Source organism: Podarcis melisellensis (assembly GCF_964234715.1).
Source record: "Podarcis melisellensis genome assembly, chromosome: 6".
Lineage (NCBI taxonomy): Eukaryota > Metazoa > Chordata > Lepidosauria > Squamata > Lacertidae > Podarcis > Podarcis melisellensis.
In genome coordinates, this window is record NC_138538.1 from 35,971,453 (window position 1) to 35,990,474 (window position 19,022).

Consider the following 19,022-nt stretch of genomic DNA (forward strand, 5'->3'; position numbering starts at 1 on the left):
TTCCTCTCACCTCCACCAGTGGTGATGGCAGGCATATGTGTGGGAAGGCTTGCAAAGGGCACCCAGTACTGATCCTTTCAACCTTTGACATCAGATTAGACAAGGGGGGGAGCAATAAGCAATATTTGAAAAATAACTTTTGGCTCAAAGGAGCAATAACAGCACTTCTGGGAGGCCAGATCCACTGTGCTGCCCTGCCTCATGTCTGCCTACACTCAACTTGTGTATTTGTAAATAAACTCAAATATGACACAGCACCATAAGCCTCCAGCAACCTTCTCACAAAGGAAATTGAACCTGGCTGAGCACTGCACCTCTGAAACTTCCCAAAGAAGTGTGGAAAGTCAAACCATATTATTCAAGAATGCATAAACTTGCATTGCAATACTGTGCATATTTACTCTGAAGTATGTCTCAGGATGTTCAGTGGAACTTTCACCCAGGGAAATGTGCATAGGCTTGAAACCCTAGTAATATTAGCTCTTTTCTTGGAATGATTCTATGGATTCTATGATCCTATGAATTAAAAGTCTCAGAAATATCAGCATGCATGTGCTCAAGAAGTGAATAGAATATTCTTACTGACTATGACACTTTCAGTAAGATCAACATAATAGCACAGCATAAATAGCCTTACTCCTTTAAAGATTCAAGCACAGAATTGCTGAAATGTAATTAAATGCTAAGTCCCTTGAAATCAATAAATATCCAGAAATGAATACCTAGTTTGCTAAGTAGAAGGCAAGTAAACTGAGGGCAATTAAGGTATTATTATCATATTTTAAAACTGAGAACTGGGAAATGATTGCTCCAAAGCAGGATATTCTGTGATTGATAAAATACAGTGGTACCTCGCAAGACGAATGCCTCACAAGACGAAAAACACACAAGACGAAAGGGTTTTTCGTTTTTTGAGTTGCTTCGCAAGACGATTTTCCCTATGGGCTTGCTTCGCAAGACGAAAACGTCTTGCGAGTTAGTTTCCTTTTTTCTTAAAACCGCTTGAAAAGGTGCAGTTGTGACTGACCGTGCTTCGCAAGACGAAAAACCGCGCAAGACGAAAAGATTCACGGAATGAATTAATTTCGTCTTGCGAGGCACCACTGTATGTGGCATGTTCAGGAAAATATTACCAGTCACAATTTTAGGAGTTAATTATTTGTTGCCAGTGCCACTGCAGAGCCCCAGATTACAAATCTAGGCCAGTGGCTTGCAGTACAGGTAAATGTAATGAAATGGTAGTTTGTAACTTTGCTGGATTATTTCAATGAGTCAGGGGCTGGGCGGGAGAAATAGGAAAGTAATCTCAAACTTTGAGACCTAGAGTTTGACATCTCCGTTAGCTGGAAGCTGGAGAGGCTGAAGTGGAAACTGTACAGTGATGCAAGAGCTGTTCATTTTTACCACTTAGCTAGTAGTGCCTGGGGAACCTGCCGGCAGCTGAAGTGTAGCAAGAGCCTCTGTTCTCAACTTGGCACTGTTCTGCCTCAGTCATGTAGCACACCAGTTACATGTATACCTTGCACATATAGTAATGGAGATTAATCCTCTTTGTTATGTGCAGGAAGGAACTAGCAGGGATAACTACAGTAGAAGCTTCAAGGTCTCCTAGTGCCTCTTACCCATTAAGCTCTCCTAGTGCCTCTTACCCATTTTTAACTGCTATAGCCCAGCCGTGCATGAGATTCCAGGAGTCTTGGCACTCAACCAGGGTTTGTGTTTCAATGGAGGGGCTGCAGAGCATTACAGCTCAAGAATGTCTGTTGTTGCTTCTCCTATAACTTCAGGAAGCAGAAGCCAGCCATGCTCCCTGGTCTCACGACGCAGCCTCTCCCAGCCAGCGCACACGGAAGACTTTACACTTCCTATTTTTCCTTCCCAGAACCTATTACCAAATGCAACTCCCTCTTCCATTTACATCATTGGCCCCGTCACCTTGGCAACCTCTGTTTCAAAAGTCTCCTGCAAAAGGCACTGTTTTGTGTGGTGACATCAAACTCCCTGTAAACCCTGGCCACCTCCCCTACAAATTCTGCTCTTGCCTTTTCCTAACTAACACCATAGCTGTCAAGTGTCCCTTATTTGAAGGGACAGTCCCTTATTCCAGCGCCATGTCCCGCTGCTGTCCCTTATTGATAGATGTCCCTTAAATGTCCCTTAAATGATGTCCCTTAAATTTCAAAGGAAGCAGCTCCTCTCCCTCCCTCCCTGCCAGCCAGGGAGGAGGGAAGCTCCAACTGTGTTGCTTGGCTGTGTTGCTCACCCAATAAGAAGTCTAAGAACGACTGGGGGTGGAGCTTGCATGCCTTGTGTGTGGCTAGTTAATGCAAGCTGAGGGGGGGTTTGAATGCTGGATGCCATTTTGTTGCACGTGCTGCTGCAAACTTTGCAGTGCAAAACCAGGCCGGGGAGCCATCTTAAGATGAGGCTGCATAGGCCTTGTGGTGCATGTGATTCAGATTCTATTCAGTTGAACCTCTGGTTACAAAGTTGGTTGGACAGTGTTCTTGAAGCTACCAGCATGAGTTTGACCAGACTGCAGGAGGACAGGAAGACTGGAGTGCCTGGAACAGGTGAGGCTGCAGGTCCCTTATTTTGGCTGCTGGTCCCTTATTTTCAAGGCTGCTAGTCCCTTATTTTCAAGTCTGTAAGTTGACAGCTATGACTAACACACAGCTGGGGGAGGGACTCCTCCCCCAGTTCTTGTCTGAGACTGAACGTCCCATGTTCTCTGTCAGGGTAATGACTCTGCCATCACCTGTTTTTGTTTTTTGCTACTTTCAGTGAAGGTAATGAGGAACAGGTGGCTGCACTGGACCCTTTCACTGCCTGCCTGCTCCAAATTGCAACCTCAGTGGCTTTTCTCCCTGTGGGAAGTTAAGTGCAGGGTTACTGTTTTCATTTTGCAGAGTTTAAGTGTGCTTAAATGCAAAGACTGCATTGCAGCAATATGTTCAACTTGCTATTCTGCTCAAAACCAATCTATTGAATTGTTTCACATTAGTTCCTACAGAGGTTGTCAGCAATCAGAAAATGAAGCTCGCTACAATTGATCTTGAGGTATGTTATTAGTATTGCTGGCTGTAATTACAGCAGGTAGAGGCAAGGGCGTAATTACTTATAATTGCTGTAATGGAAGAATTCATTTCAAGTTCCCCAGGGATTCAGCTATACAGCTGCAAATAAAACATTTCTGAATATGCTGTAAAGTGCAATTTACAATTGTGGAACTAGATGGCGACTGTGAGCTATGGCAAATTCAATGCATTTTTTCAAAACGATTTTTTTAAAAAAAGAAAAGCATTTTCACCCAAGTGATTCCACCCAAGTGAGCTGTTTGATTGTCGATTGGAGGACTCTTGACATTTCCCAATCTGTGGATCTTGTCAAGGTCACAAGGAGAGGGTTGTTCAACACTTGCACTCAAGTGATGACCAGATGAACAAGTCAATATTTCCAGGACTGCTTAGATCCTGACAATGGCAATCTACAAATATGGGGCATGACCATCATTTCAAAGGCAGAGTTGAAGTGGGAGGCAAACATTACTTTTCATAAGTAGTGAGCATGGTTTAAACACACTTTCACTCCAGTCATTATTAATGCACTTTTCCTTGCCCTGAGTTGAACTTACGTTCAGCAGTTTCACTGCAAAAAGCACATGAGAAACAGTTTCAGCTTGGGATGGAAGGATTCGTCAAAACCTGGTTTGCATCACTTTTGCATTGTGTTGAAAATGAGGGCTACTCCATCCTCTTTCTGCATTAAATGAGCAACCTTCATCCTCCAGCCCCCACCCCACCCCACCCCCACCATCCACATGAAATGATAATTATCTTTAAAACATACTTATGAGATCCTCCAAGGCCTGCCTTTTTATATATAGAGAGAGAGATAGCGGGACATGGGTGGCACTGTGGTCTAAACCACAGAGCCTAGGGCTTGCCGATCAGAAGGTCAGTGGTTCGAATCCCTGCGATGGGGTCAGCTCCTGTTGTTCGGTTCCAGCTCCTGCCAACCTAGCAGTTCGAAAGCATGTCAAAGTGCAAGTAGATAAATAGGCACAACTCCAGCGGGAAGGTAAAAGGCGTTTCCGTGCGCTGTTCTGGTTCGCCAGAAGTGGCTTAGTCATGCTGGCCACATGACCCAGAAGCTGTCTGGGGACAAACGCCAGCTCCCTCGGCCAGTAAAGCGAGATGAGCGCCGCAAGCCCGGAGTTGTCTGCAACTGGACCTAATGGTACCTTTACCTTTACATCTCTCTTTTCTCTCTCTCTCTCTCTCTCTCTCTATATATATATATATATATATGAGAGATTGCTACTCCAAGTGGCTGCTCTAACAGCTTTTCCTTGTGTGTTGAATACATCCTTAGAAGTTAACCATAGAATAAAAGAATTGTAGAGTAGGAAGGGATCCTGAGAATAATCTAACCAACCTTCTGCAATGCAGGAATCTCAACTAAAGCATCCAAGTTAGATGGCCATCCAACCTCTGCTTACAAACCTCCAATGAAGGAGAGTCCACTACCTCCCTACAGAGTTCCATTGTCAAACTGCTCTTACTGTCAAAAAGCTCTTCCTGATGTTTAGTTGGAATCTCCTTTCTTGTAACTTGAATCCACTGGCTCAAGTCCCACGCTCTAAAGCAGGAGAGAACAAGCTTGCTCCATCCTCTACGTGACAGTACCTTAGATATTTGAAGATGGCTATCATACCTCATCTAAGTCTCTTCTTTACCAGGCGAAACATACCCAATTCCTTCAACTGTTCCTCATAATGCTTGCTTTCTAAACTCTTGGTCATCTTGATTGCCCTCTCCTGTACATGTTCCAGCTTGTCAATAACCATCTTAAAATATGGTTCCCAGAACTGGCCACAGTATTCCAGGTGTGTTCTAACCAAGACAGAACAGAGTGCTGGTATTATTACTCTCCTTGATCAGGCACTCTAATTCTGTAGATGCAGCCTAGCATGCCATTCATTAGTTTTGTTGCTGCTGCATCGCATTGTTGACTCAGGTTAAGCTTGTGGTCTACTAAGACCCCTAGGTGTATTTCTTTACATTGGCAATTTGACACCTGAGGTATGTGGTTTCAGGAACCACCCTATTCCTGTGACTGTAATTTGTTTTAACAGTTTTTAATACTGAAGATTAAATTGTTGTAACTTATCTAGAGGAACCCTACTTCTATTTCTATTTCATTGTTTTATGAAAAGGACTGTTTGATTTGATTGTTGGCATTTTTCAATCTCTGTAAATAGCTTTGAGGAAACTTTGTTCCCCTCCTCCACACTTGGGGGGGGGGGGAAAGGGTGGGGAAGAGAAGAAAAGTTGCGATTTTGGAAACATTACCTGCATGCATAGCCAATGGCAGTGATAGGCTTTATGATGCCCTCCAGATGTTGTGGACTATAACTTCCTTGTCAACAGTATCTATGAATGTTTATCTTTTATCCTTGTACACAGTATATCATCCACTCTTGAGGTCCTAATATGGAATAGCAGCTAAGTAAGTATGATTTGACATTCTTGATCCCTGCTGTTTAAACATTTATTTGAAATAGCATTCAAGCATGCATCCAAGTGTGGATACAAACATCTGCACTACATTACTTTTAATGGCTTGCACTTGAATGTGTTTCTGAAAGCGCCTCCCCATTAATGGTTTTGCAAACTGAGCCAGGCCCAAAGAGGAGTGGCAGGGTGTATGGGTATGACTATAAATGGATCGGGGCAATTAACTCCCCAACATTTGCTTCCATAGAAATACATTTTAAAAATGCATTGTAAGTGTATTAAAAGCAATGTTTTAGTATTAATAATTGAAACTGTTAATTTAAATTGTATGTTGAAAGAAATACTACACAATGACAAAAGGACATCACGGAGATAGTGATACCAAATCCAAACTGCAATGTTATTATTAACTTCTTCTCTCTCAACAATATTAAAGATTTCATTTAATTTCATATTATCTGGCTAGAAAGAGAAAGAGAGAGAGATTTCAGTAGTTTGTACTGTTGTTCGTGTCATGAAATCCTACTCAATATTGATCCAAAGCAGAACTCCAAAGTATAGTTAGCAGAGTAAAACTTAAACATGTTTCAGGAGTCCCAAAAATAGACCAGAGGCAATTGAATTTCATCCAGCAGAGCTTACTGCTACTGAAGGCAAATGAGCATAATGGTCACAAATCCAGTACATTCAGGATTGGCACTGTCCATAAGAAATCCACTTGCAGCAGACTTAACTTAAACTTACAATAACTTATAATAAGACTAAACCTTAACACTATACACAGAACATCACACCAGAAGGAAGAGAGAGAGGAAGTGAAACCCAGGCTTCTTCTGGCCTTACTTTTATAGTCAGCATAACCTTGACAGAAGAGATAAGAGAACCAGTTTAATTCAGCTGTACTCAGCTTCTCTGAAGGAATAACCCAAACATCACGAACCTTCTGTTTGTTTCTTTCACACAGAGAAGCTTCCAGAACCCTCTTTACATCAGATCAATACTTTCTGCACTAAGAAATGCAAACCGACAGTTTAGGCATTTTCAGTGGTCTCGAGCCTGGCTCAAAACCGTAGCAGCATAAGAACATAGGAGGAGCCCTGCTAGATTGGGCCAAAGGCCCATCTAGTCTGGCATCCCGTTGTCACAGTGGTCAACCAGATGCCTATGGAGAACCCGCAAGCAGGACCTGTGTGAAGCAGCCATCTCCCTATGTGCGATTCCCAGGAACTGGTATTTAGGGTAGGGTAACAAGTAGTTAGGGGTAGGGAAGGGTGAAAGCTGACGTGGTGCAAGCTATCTGCAGGATATCACCTGTTCCATTCAAAGATATCACTGGATCCACAACAGGGCCTGGTTGGACTTGCATTTCAGCTCAGAATAAGCCAAACTATTTCCCACAATTCTAAGCCTGAGCCCACCGTTTGCAATATCATTTCACTTGCTATTTAGAGCAGCGAGAAGTATGCCAGGCTTTGTTTGCAGTATCCCGTTATGTAACATGGTTCAGTGTGGGGAAAGTCTGAAAATGTTATCTCCTGTGATTTCTAACCATGCCTAAAGATAATAACGTTATTCAAGTGTTCTTGAAATTTGGAAATGCAATAGTAGGAGGGGGGTGTAGGCATGAGTGTGTGTGTTGGAAGGCGCTGCCTGAAGCAGAAAGCTGTCTGTATTTATGGGGGCTCCCCACATTGGGACCTAAGAATTTGCCTTCTATCTCAGTATTGTCTATGCTGACTGGTAGTGGCTCTCCAGAGTTTCAGGCAATCTACTCTCCCAGCCAGGGGTGCCAACTTGAATAAAATAGGGAGGGCAGGTAAGCCTAGCCCTGCATAATCAACCACAAGATGCAGGCACACACACACAATTTGGATGGCAAATGTCCATCAACTTGGGGGGCCTGTGGCCTCCTCAAATATTTTATTGGGGGGAATCGAAGGGACCTCAGCCACTAGGAGTTGGCTCCTATGCTTTCAGTCCTACCTACAGATGTCAGGGGTTGAACCCGGAAAGCTACATTTCCAAGCTCTTGTGATGCCAAGAATGTTATCGTAACCCAGGTGTCAGAAAAACTGAAAACGATCCTTGAAGAGACGCCTGATCCTGCTTAAATTAAAGAGCTATTCACTGAATTTACATCCTGAAAGTTGTGTCAAACATTCCCAATTCTACCTGCCCAAGGGACTTCCACTTGTGCAACAGGACATCCCTCCCACATGTTTTCATCATGTAGTGTGATCCATGAAACTGGTGGGGAAGTTACAGCAGGAAACTCTCCATTTTTCAAGTTGTAAATATATTTTTTTCTGGAAGCAATTAACATGGAAATGAGGGCTACTTTCCTGCTAGATTCCATTAGATTTCCGGAAGAGGCTTTTACGATGTGTGAAATATCACATAAAATGCAGAAATTATCAGGTAAGGAAATATTAGGAAAATGGAACAAAGTGCTGTCTGAATGCAGCCTTAGTTGGATTCACCTCCAATGAATACTTATCACCCCAACATAAAAGAAGTTGTTGTCAGGTTTTGGTCATCTCCGGGGGGAAATTGTGTCTCTGTCCCATCACATTCTTAAACTGAGGCCTGTAGTTAAGTGTTGATGATGCCAATGGGAGCTATAAATAGCAGCAGCCAGATCCAAGCATCTTCCAGAAGGGGAAAAATAATTTTTAAGCAAGCATTATTGGTTGAGATTGCAGTTCTTAACGTCATTGTGTTCTTCATCATTGTAGGCAGCTGGAGGTCAATGTCCAGTGCACCTTAGTGCACTGAACAATCAGAAGAACTGAAATGCTTCTTGTAGAAACACCTCCCTCTAGGAATGGAATCATCTTACTCTGCAACATAACCCAAGCACTTTGTCTGCAAAGGTCAGAAGGTCTGTAGCTGATAGTATCCAAATTCATGTGTGTACCAAGATGCCAAAAATGTGTTGGAAAGAGTAGTCATTTCAAGCATAGGATGCAATTGAAAACTGCTTTTAGGCATACCTATGAAAGAGTGGGGGAAATTAAGTGCATTTGTATGATTGTATTTATTTTAGTTATCCTGGAGGAGTTGGAAGTTCAGGATATTTGCTATAGTTTTTAATAATCATGTAATCATTACTGTGAAGCTTTAATTCAGGGGGGTTCGGGTTGTTGATATTGTTTTTTACACTAACAATTTATATTCCAAAACTTTTTGGTCCATAATGCATTTACTCCTTCCTCAAGGAACGATAGGATTTGGATTAGACTCAAAGCATATGAGTGAGAAATTAATGGCCATTAATTTTGAGACTGGCCTTCTGGGTTTGTGGGGCCTGTTTGCTAGGTAAGGATCACCTTTGGGGATCACCTTTGACTTCCACACAGAGTTGTGGGGCCCCACGAGTGGGTGGGTCACAAAGACCTACCTACCCACTTTTTGGTGTGAGGCTGAAATAAAACCAGTGGAACGAAGGGCTTCTTATGCAGCAGGATTGGCCTCACCTGATTGGCTAACATCTAAGTTCCCACACAGCCACAGCACAGTTAATTTCCATAAATTTAAATAAACATGAGCCAATGTTTATTCCAACACTTCTTGTGTCACTTCTCTTTATTTCATGGCTGCAGTCCAATTAAGAAAACATTTAAAAGCATTAAAAATATGTAGCAATTTCAAGGGAAGTTAAAATAATGTTTGATGAGATTAATTAAATTTATCCAGGGAATTTAATGGATGTCTAGAAAGAACATTACACCATACAAGATAGATATTCCCAGGGCATGCCAACACAACCTTTATTTAAGGGATGGAATGCACTGGTCCAGTAAATAAAACAATTCAACTTGGATTTGAACCAATTGGCTTCAAGCTCAAATCCAGCCTCAGCAAAGGAGTCACTGGGGATGTCTACAACAAATCACTTATATGTGAACAAGGAAATGATACAATTCCCCAAAGTGAAAAACCAACTCAATGAATAACATTTATCTGCAAATATGTATTATATGGGCAAAATCCAACATTGTGTGTGTATGTGTGTGGATTTCTACTTGCACAATGGGACTCCACCTTCCTCTCAGCTCTCTTGGCACCTTCTGCACACACACACAAAATCTCCTGCAGATATTCCACAAACACTTTGGAGAAGATTTTGTGGTTGTGCTAGGAACTGCAGCTGGGAGGAGGGGAAGGAAAAATCCCATGGTGGCTCAATTCATTTGATCCATTACACCAGGGGCTACTTCTGCTAGTGCAGTTCCTGAGAGCTCAGCATGGTGAAAGCAATCTAAAGGCAATGTAACTGAGTGAGGAGTCTGGCTCAATCAGTTTATTTCCATCCCAATAAACAGCTCAAGATAAAGTACAACTTGCAGCCCTTTAACTCTGTTTGACAACAAATTAGTTTCAGATCAAGAGCTCTTGCTCTGTCTCAAAATACATTCTTCATTTCACAAATTATTCATCTTGCCACAAGTTCTTAACTAACAGAACAACATTTTTTTAAAAAAGGGAAAAGAAACCCTGCTTTACACAAGTTGTCCGTTTTAAGACACCATTATAGAAAAGTCCCTGTGCGGCTTCTTCATAAGGGGTAATCCATTTTGCCTCGCTAATTAAGGAGATGTCATGATCACCTATATAGACTAGATATTGAAAAAAGCAAAGGAGTTTGCTTTTAATTAGACAGCTTTTCCCCTTGGTGCAGATCATATCTTTTACCCCCTAGATTCTAAAGGTATGTCTGCACAGCCATTTTGAGTGTGGCTCTTGTGGAATTGATGTCTTGCTGCTGCCCCAAGCTTGATAGAAAGAACGGTCTAATATAGGCCCCACATGCCACTTGAAACATTCATGGTTCCCCCCAAAAGGATCCTGGGATCTACAGTTTGTTAAGCGTACCTCAAGTTGTTGGGAGACCCCTATTTCCCTCACAGAGCTACCATTACGAGAGTGGTTTAACAACCAATCTGGGAACACACACACACACTGCACAAACCTTGAATGCTCCCCAAATCTTCTCTGGAGAGCTAGAACCCTTAGAACAAATTTGGGGGCGGGATGCAGGGAGAGGGAAGTCCCATTGCACAAGCACTGATGGGATGGGTACTTAGCACCACACTGGAAACAAGCTGCTGTCTGGATCCAATCCAAATAAATTAAATATAACCTGAGTTGGCCTTAATGAAATGAAAGAGGCAGCCAGAAGAACAATGCCCAAACCCCTGAAAACCTAAAGCACATGAAACAAATTGCTTCTGCCTCTGCCATTTTAATTGGCAAATTGGTGTCCGTTCTGTTGGCGCATTTAAAGTCCTCCTCTTCAGTTAAATAATTGATGTGGTATTGAAATGTGTCATACATCATGTCCTGAAAGAGAATTAATTGGCTTTAAGATTCCTGTGCCAGCTAACAAGGCCTCAAGGGAATTTTCTTTTCCCAAGAAAACAAGGCTTGGGGTCAGCAATCAAACCAAAAGAAGGCACAGAAATACTTGGAAGGCTGCCGTTTCATAATGAGTTTTGATTGTAAAATGCACACACAGATTCAAATGTCAGAAACCAGCAATGAAAGAGCTTTTTTAAAAAAACCAGACTTTAGAAGTTAGAAAGTAAATTTTAATCAGCACTATTTATATGTGAATCATCTGCTCTCTTTTAAAAAAAACAAAAACGTAGAAACATAAGACAAGCCTGCAGGATCAGGCCAATGGCCCATCTGGATGTTGATATTCCTAGGTGTTGATATTCCTGCATTGCAGGGGTTTGAACCAGGTGACTCTTCCAACTCTACAATTCTATGATTCTAGGATCCTGTTCTCACAGAGAATGACCAGCTGCCTGCGAGTAGCCTGTAAGCCCACCTGCCATTCCTAGCAACTGGTATTCAGATGTCCGATGCCTCTGACAATGGAGGTAGATTGTAGCCATTGTGGCTAGTGGAAATTGATAGCCCTCTCCTGCATGAGTTTGTCTAATCTTCCTTTAAAGTCCTCCAGGTTGGTTGCCATCACCGCCTCCTGTGGGAGTGAGTTCCATAGTTTAAGTACGTGCTGTGGGAAGAAGCACTTTCTTTGATCTGTTCTGAATCTTCCAACATTCAGCTTTCTTTGATGTCCACGAATTTTAGTGTTAATCCAGAGGAAGAAAAACTCCACTTTCTCCCTTCCATGGACTTCTGCTATGCCACCTTTAACTTGCCTTTTCTCTAAAGTAGAGAGTCTCAAAAGCTGCCATTTTCCTCATACAGTGGTACCTCGGGTTACATACGCTTCCGGTTACATACGCTTCCGGTTACAGGCTCCGCTAACCCAGAAATAGTACCTCGGGTTAAGAACTTTGCTTCAGGATGAGAACAGAAATGGCGCCGCCGCGGTGTGGCAGCAGCGGGAGGCCCCATTAGCTGAAGTGGTGCTTCAGGTTTAGAACAGTTTCAGGTTAAGAATGGACCTCTGGAACGAATTAAGTACGTAACCAGAGGTACCACTGGGAAGTTGCTTTGCTTCCTTTATCACTTTAGCTGCCCTTTTCTGAACCTATTCCAACACGACAACATCCTTTTAAAGGTGAAGTGAGCAGAACTGTACACAATATTCCAAATGTGGTTGCACCATTGATTTGTATAAAACATTATGTTATCGGCAGTTTTATTTTCAATTCCTTTCCTACTAATCCCTAGCATGAAGTTTTCCTGTTTCACAGTTGCTGCCCACTAGGTTGACGTCTTCATTGAGCTATCTACTATGACTCCAAGGACTCTTTCCTGACCCTATGAGTGTATATGCCACTTGTTTATGCTGAATTGCATTTGCCATTTTACCACCCTTTCACTGCAGGGGGCACCAAAACAATGAGTGCAAGAGGTGGGGAGATGCTGAAATTTAGTGTTGCACAGGCCACTGCTGAAATTTGAAAGCCCAAATCTTTCAAAGCCTCTCACATTCCTCTCACTAACTCTATTGCTATTTTCAGTTGTTATTCTGTATAGCACTCAGTTCTACAAGGGATTTCAGTTTGCTACTAGGATATAAGAAACAAGCACTCTTACCTGATCTGTCATGGTATTTCTCTGCACCAAATGTTCAGGTTTCCTGAGCACCCTTAACAAACTACGGCATTGGGGAAAGTCATGACTCTTCATGGTGCTTTAAATGGACTCCCTTGGAAGGTTGTGGACTCTCCTTCATTGGAGGTTTTTAAACAGAGGTCGGGTGGTCATCTGCCATGGATGCTTTAGTTAAGATTCCTGCATAGCAGGGAGTTGGACCAGATGACCCTGGGACTCCTTTCAACTCTACAATTCTCTATGATTGTATGATTCTATAAATGTATGTGATCAATAGTCTTAAATGAATGGCAGAGAAGCCCTCTGAGGACCAGTGCAAATGACCATTCTGCATCTTTTTTCTGTCCCAGCACTGATGGCAGACAGATAATCTGGCTCATCTCTCATGAGTGACCCAGCAGCTTTCCAAGCTAACATAAACTTTCTCAGTGCTCCGCTTAATAAAATCTCAGCAAGGTAAACTTACTACTATCAGTTTAACATTTATAATAAAATAATTTCCTTTATTGACTTTTATTCAATTACTTTCATTCTGGGAGTCAACAGCTGGAGTTCTTCTTTTACCAAAGATAATAACATTTTGCCTCCCCTTCATTGCATGAAAACCCAATTGCTTTTGCAGATTTACAAAACTGTTGAAACCCAGAAATTGCTATGATCATTTAGAAGCAACAATAGCACTGTGTCTGTGTCTTCATCCATGGCTTTATGAGAAAGAGAAACATCTTTGCAACAGCTATGCAGAAAGACAGACTTTTTTTAAAATCTCCGAGCACAATTGGTCTCATGCATTGATAAAGGCTATGTACACACTATACATTTAAAACACATCCTTTCCCACCATAGAATACTGAGAACTGTTGTACAGGTAGAATTTCCAGCCATAACCCTCTCCACCACCTTCTCCAGAAAGGGTTGTTGGTACCTGGGGCGGGGGTTTCCCTTGGGGGTGGTTGGTATTAAATATTGTGCATAATTCTGAATATAATTAGTTGGGATTTCATTCATATATATATATATATATATATATATATATATATATATATATATATGAATGAATGAAAAAAGAAACTCTGACAATGCACAAATGGCTTGGGGATACGCTGGATTGGGTTGGAAATGCCACTGTTTCTGTATTTAAAGATTCCTCCTCCATTCCTAGATGTAGCTTGAACCTCTTTGTTGAAAATATTTATAAATGCATGCCTTGATTAACTCTAGAGATGTTGCTAGCGATGACAATTACTATAGGGAGGGGGGAGTTTCTTTTGTAAAACATGCACATTTAGTTAATAATAATTAATTGCTCCGAAAGAAAGACTGTTTCAAAGGCACAGCGATTAACATACATTGTTTCCAAATGTTATTTGCTTGTTCAAATCTGTTAACAGAAAACAGATGGTATGGATAATTCATTGTCTAGCATAGTGTGCTCAATCTATTGTCTTTGCCTATCGCTGTAATCTTCAGTCAAGATATATTTATTGCAGTCCCATCAGCAGGCGAAAAATTAGTAGGAGAGACTGGGATGACCTTGGGTTAGGAGGTAATGGCACCCAAGCAGCAACAGCTCATTGGTTTTGGCCCTGAGGACTCATTGCACAACTAGTATCTTCATGCCGTCATGCTGGTAGTATAACCTTTGCTGACAAAGGAGTACATTATGATACAATCCTGTACCATCAGGTGCCCCCTGACCTTACCACAGCACAACTCTGCTAGACAATGGTTGCTGTTCTGTTGTGGTGGGGATCTAGGAAATTTGGTGCAGAGAAATAAAGTTTGGCAGTATTCTCAAGCCACCACCAACAAAAAAGTACAGCAATTGCTATTGCTTCTCTGTTGACCTTACCTGCAGCCTACTCTGAAAAGTCATTTCCGACCTAGACCAATGCTTTGGGGGGGGGGGACTCGTGGCCCTCTAGATGTTGCTGGACTCCATCAGTGCCACCCAGAATGGCCAGTGGTCAGAGCTGATGGTATTTGTAGCCCAATAATATCTGGAGAGCCACAAGTTCCCCATCCCTGTCCTAGACATAGTGTACAGGACCAAAGTAGTTAGAGGAAGAGTAGTGGAAGCCAAGTGTACAAATTGTGGAAATCCATTAAGAAATCTTCCCCAACCAGGTGCCCTCCAGATGTTTTTGATTACAACTCCCACCATCTCTGATCCTTGGTGCTGCTGACTAGGGCTGCTGGGAGTTGCAGTCCAAAAATGTCTGCAGGAAGGTGATGAACTTTATTCCTCTCTCTTGCTTCTCTTCTATTTATTTTCGTTAGATTAACTGGGTTTTCATTGTATATTATGTTGAAAACTCTCAATAACATTAACTAAAACAAAAACGTCTGCAGGACACCAAGTTGGGGAAGACTGCATTAGGGGAAATGGTGGTGTGTTGTTGTTTTTTATCATGTTTGCGTCCTGCCTTTCTTCCATTATAGAACTCAAGGGGGACATTCAAAGGATGCCCAAGCAGTCTCTCATTCAGGCACTCTTAGCTTCAGTGAGGTTGCTGCACCATCTGTCTTCAGACTGAAAGAACCAAAAGCCTGTCTTGCCCAGCATTCTGTTTTCACAGTGGCCAAGCAGATGCCTTCAGGAAGACCACAAGAAGGACATGAGCACAATGGTACCCTGATATTCAGTTACATTCCTAAAGCGAAAAAGAAGGATCATTAAAAAAAAATGGTGACAGATGAATGGGCACCACCTTTTCCTCGTTCTTTTCCATAGGAAAGAATCATGCACAACTGGTGGATTTATCGACACTGAAAGCCTTTGTTATCTTAACCACGATTCCCAGTTTGGGGCACAACACACCCACCATTGCTCTTATGCAAGTACCATAATGGATGTTCATGTTTTAGTGCTTACACACCTCCCATTTGTTATCAGAGGCTTGCAGCAGTGAAGGTGTTGGCATGCTGAACACTTGAAACTCTTGACATAGGAGTTGCCTAAAGGAAATTTAAATAGGGAAGATCGTGTCAGAGAAGGTCCTCACTAACAACAGTGGTCTCTTCTGATTAAAAGAAAAATGCCAACACCATGTAAACTGAAAACGCAACCGTCTCTTGCTCATGGAGACAAGATATAAATAATCATTCTTGCCTTTATAGTTCTAGCAGGCACTTTCTCTGGGTCTGTCCTCAGTGTTGCATCAATTATGTAAAGCCTCTCTATAGTTTCAGGACAAAGCAGTCCTTGCTAGTTATGATTGTACCTCTTATAGGCACTGATAATCAGGAGGGAGAAAAAACAAGCGGCTTAAAATCATGAGCTGTCAAAATGTCAAGGAACATGCTGAAACATGTCAACTCTCCTTTTTCTTTCCCCTCTATAAACTAGGGGGGGGGACCCTAGAAGGGAAGAGCAATCTATAAACAACAGCATCTTCTTAATGCTTCACAACAAGTATCCAAACTAATAAATGCTGCTGATTTTGACTGCAGTGCAAAAGCATGCCAGAATTTCAGTGGGTTGGAAAAATAATAATCTTAATTCAGACTCTTTGAAATTATCATGGCCTTCTATTCTATCAACTATATGAAGGTCTAGCTGAGTGACTGATTACACAATAGTGAAAATTTCATTGAAGAGGTAGCAATGTAATCCTTAAAATGTGGACTTAACCATGACCCAACCAGAGTCATCCAATAGAGGCATATGCCATGAATGTGAAACTTGTGATCCTCCAGAGGTTATTAGACTCCCAACACTCATCAGCTCCGGCCCACATGACCAATGGTCAGGGATGGTAAAAGCAATAGTTCAGCAACATCTGAAGGGCCACAGGTTCCCTGTCTCTACAACCTAAACATATCCCTCAGCAAATATTCCATATAAACTATGACTTTTACACGGACAGGAACAAAAAGTATAAGATAAAGGACATTGAGAGCCAGTGTGGTGTAGTGGTTAAGAGCAGCAGACTCGTAATCTGGTGAACTGGGTTCGTGTCTCCGCTCCTCCACATATAGCTGCTGGGTGACCTTGGGCTAGTCACACTTCTCTGAAGTCTCTCAGTCTCACTCACCTCACAGAGTGTTTGTTGTGGGGGAGGAAGGGAAAGGAGAATGTTAGCTGCTTTGAGACTCCTTCCTGTAGTGATAAAGCGGGATATCAAATCCAAACTCTTCTTCTCTTCTTCTTTCCAATATTTATTTCAATAGATGTTTATGTCATTTCACAATTGGTTTAATTTTTGATAGCACTCATGAGACCTCTGACCAAGGTTTGGTAAACCAGTGTATGTAGGACCCAGTTCTTCCCTCAGCTAGGCCTTAACTTAGCAGCCTTATGGCAGGCTCTTCTGGCCAACCTTTTCTGGTCTGGCATCAGGAGCACAAGCCTGATATGACTTCTTTCTTATGAGTAGAGGGTAGGGTGTTGGCTTGCAACCATGCTCCCACTCATATCCATTGTGTACATATGCCTTGTGTGTAGTGAAAATTGTTCTGCTAAGCATTGTGCTTCTTAAGGAATATTTACCATGACTCCCCCATCTCCTGATGCCAAAGGACGTCTCAGCTTTGCTACTGTACTGGACAGTGTCTCTCATTTTGGCAATCCTTTATCTGGCAAGTCTTCTCTAGATAATGCAGAGGGTGCAGAGACCACTTTTAAAGAACATAACGCACGAGCCCTGACTCCACACACCCCTTTGTTTTTCCGCCAAACTCCACTTTCTAACACGAACTTCTGCTATAAGTTAATTAGGGCCTTTTGCAAATGAATATTCCTTTTATATTTAGCACACTCTGCAAAGGGGAAGGGTATATAATTAAGACGTTCCACTGGCAAGGCTCTGCAGACTGCACGCAAGGAAAAACAGATGGCGGAGAATGGAGGGAAGTATCCCCGTTGTAGAGAGAGAAGGCAAAAGAAAGCCCTGGGCCTTTGTGCAGGATCATTTTGTTGCAGAATAAAATATGGGAATCTATTTTCCGTTTCTTGAGCACAGTCCACACAACTTCCCCAGAGGGAACAATTTTGTTGTGAGGATATGGCATATGCTGAGCACTCAACCTGCAATGTTTTGGACCTTGGAAAACAAAGCACACTCCAGATAGCACAACTTAAAGGCTATCATGATTTGTTATGGATGTGATGTGGTTGTGCACACTCATGGGCCCATAACAGTTTGTGACAGGATTAGTGATGAGTAATGAAGATGACTCCCAATTCTACCCAGGCCATTTTGTGAACATTTCATTATCAAAACCACCTACATTTCATTATTTAGAAAAATTCTAGATCACTAAGTAGAAGGCATAAATTCATTAAACACATCCTGCAAACAAAAACAGTAAAATACAGAGGCAGGGGTGAAAACAACCTTAGGGGGTCAGGAATTTCAATAGAAGATCTTTTCAGGATGTACCTGAAAAAGAAAAAAGTATGATGTCTTACAAATTGTAGATAGAAGGTTCCAGACTACAGAAGGAACTGTGGAAAATGATTGGCGAAGTTAGATATACTTTAAGAAGATTTATTGTCAGATGATTTGAGGGGTTTTTTTTGTTAATTTGAATTTTTTGTAACAATTGATGTAAATGTATGGTTTTTTCTTGGTTTGTTGGTGTCTAAGCACAATAATAGTAACAACAACAACAACAACAACAATAATGCTTGCTTCTGAATCTCTACCCTACAGCAATCTATGGTGTGTCTGTGTGTGTGTGTGTGTGTGTGTGCGTGCGTGTGTGTGTGTGAGATATTATTGAAAGGATTTTCCCAAAATGAGTGCTAAACATCCACTAGATATCCAGAAGTGGCTTATGTCACATAAAGCTTAAATATACTTCAGAAATTAATAGGGAAATGGCAGGGAAACAGAATAAACCACCATGTTACAAGAAAGGAGATTATAACTCAATATCAGGAAGAACTTTCTGACAGTAAGAGCTGTTCAACAGTGTAATAGAGTCTCAAGTAAGGCGGTGAACTCTACTTCATCAGAGGTCTCTTCTAGCTCTACAATTCTGAATCTATGTGAATGCAGCCATAGATATTATAAAAATAGAAAATGGGGAAAATGTTATTTTTGTAGTTGCCTTGCTAATTTTGGAACACAATGGGGTAGAGAGCCGGGGAAGAAATAATCCACAGTAGTCAAGAAAAGCACAAACTATTGTTTCTGCTACAAATACAACAGCAATGGCTAGATCTAAGAAAGGCAGAAAAAGAAGCCGCCACACTTGTGAAAACACTGTTTTAGAAAACCATAAACATAAAGGGAAAGCACAAAGGGGAGGAAAACAACATCAGGAAAGCATTGATTCACCTGTACTGTGCCAGAGGGGTTGTTTGCAAGCAGAAAAAAGAGAGAGATGTACAGATTGCACAGTCAAGGCAGTAGCTCCCCAGAGAATATAGTAGATCTCAACCACGAATCATAATTCAAAGAGTAGATTATTAAAGAAACAATTGCTACACAAGCATCACATTATTGTGTGAGATAT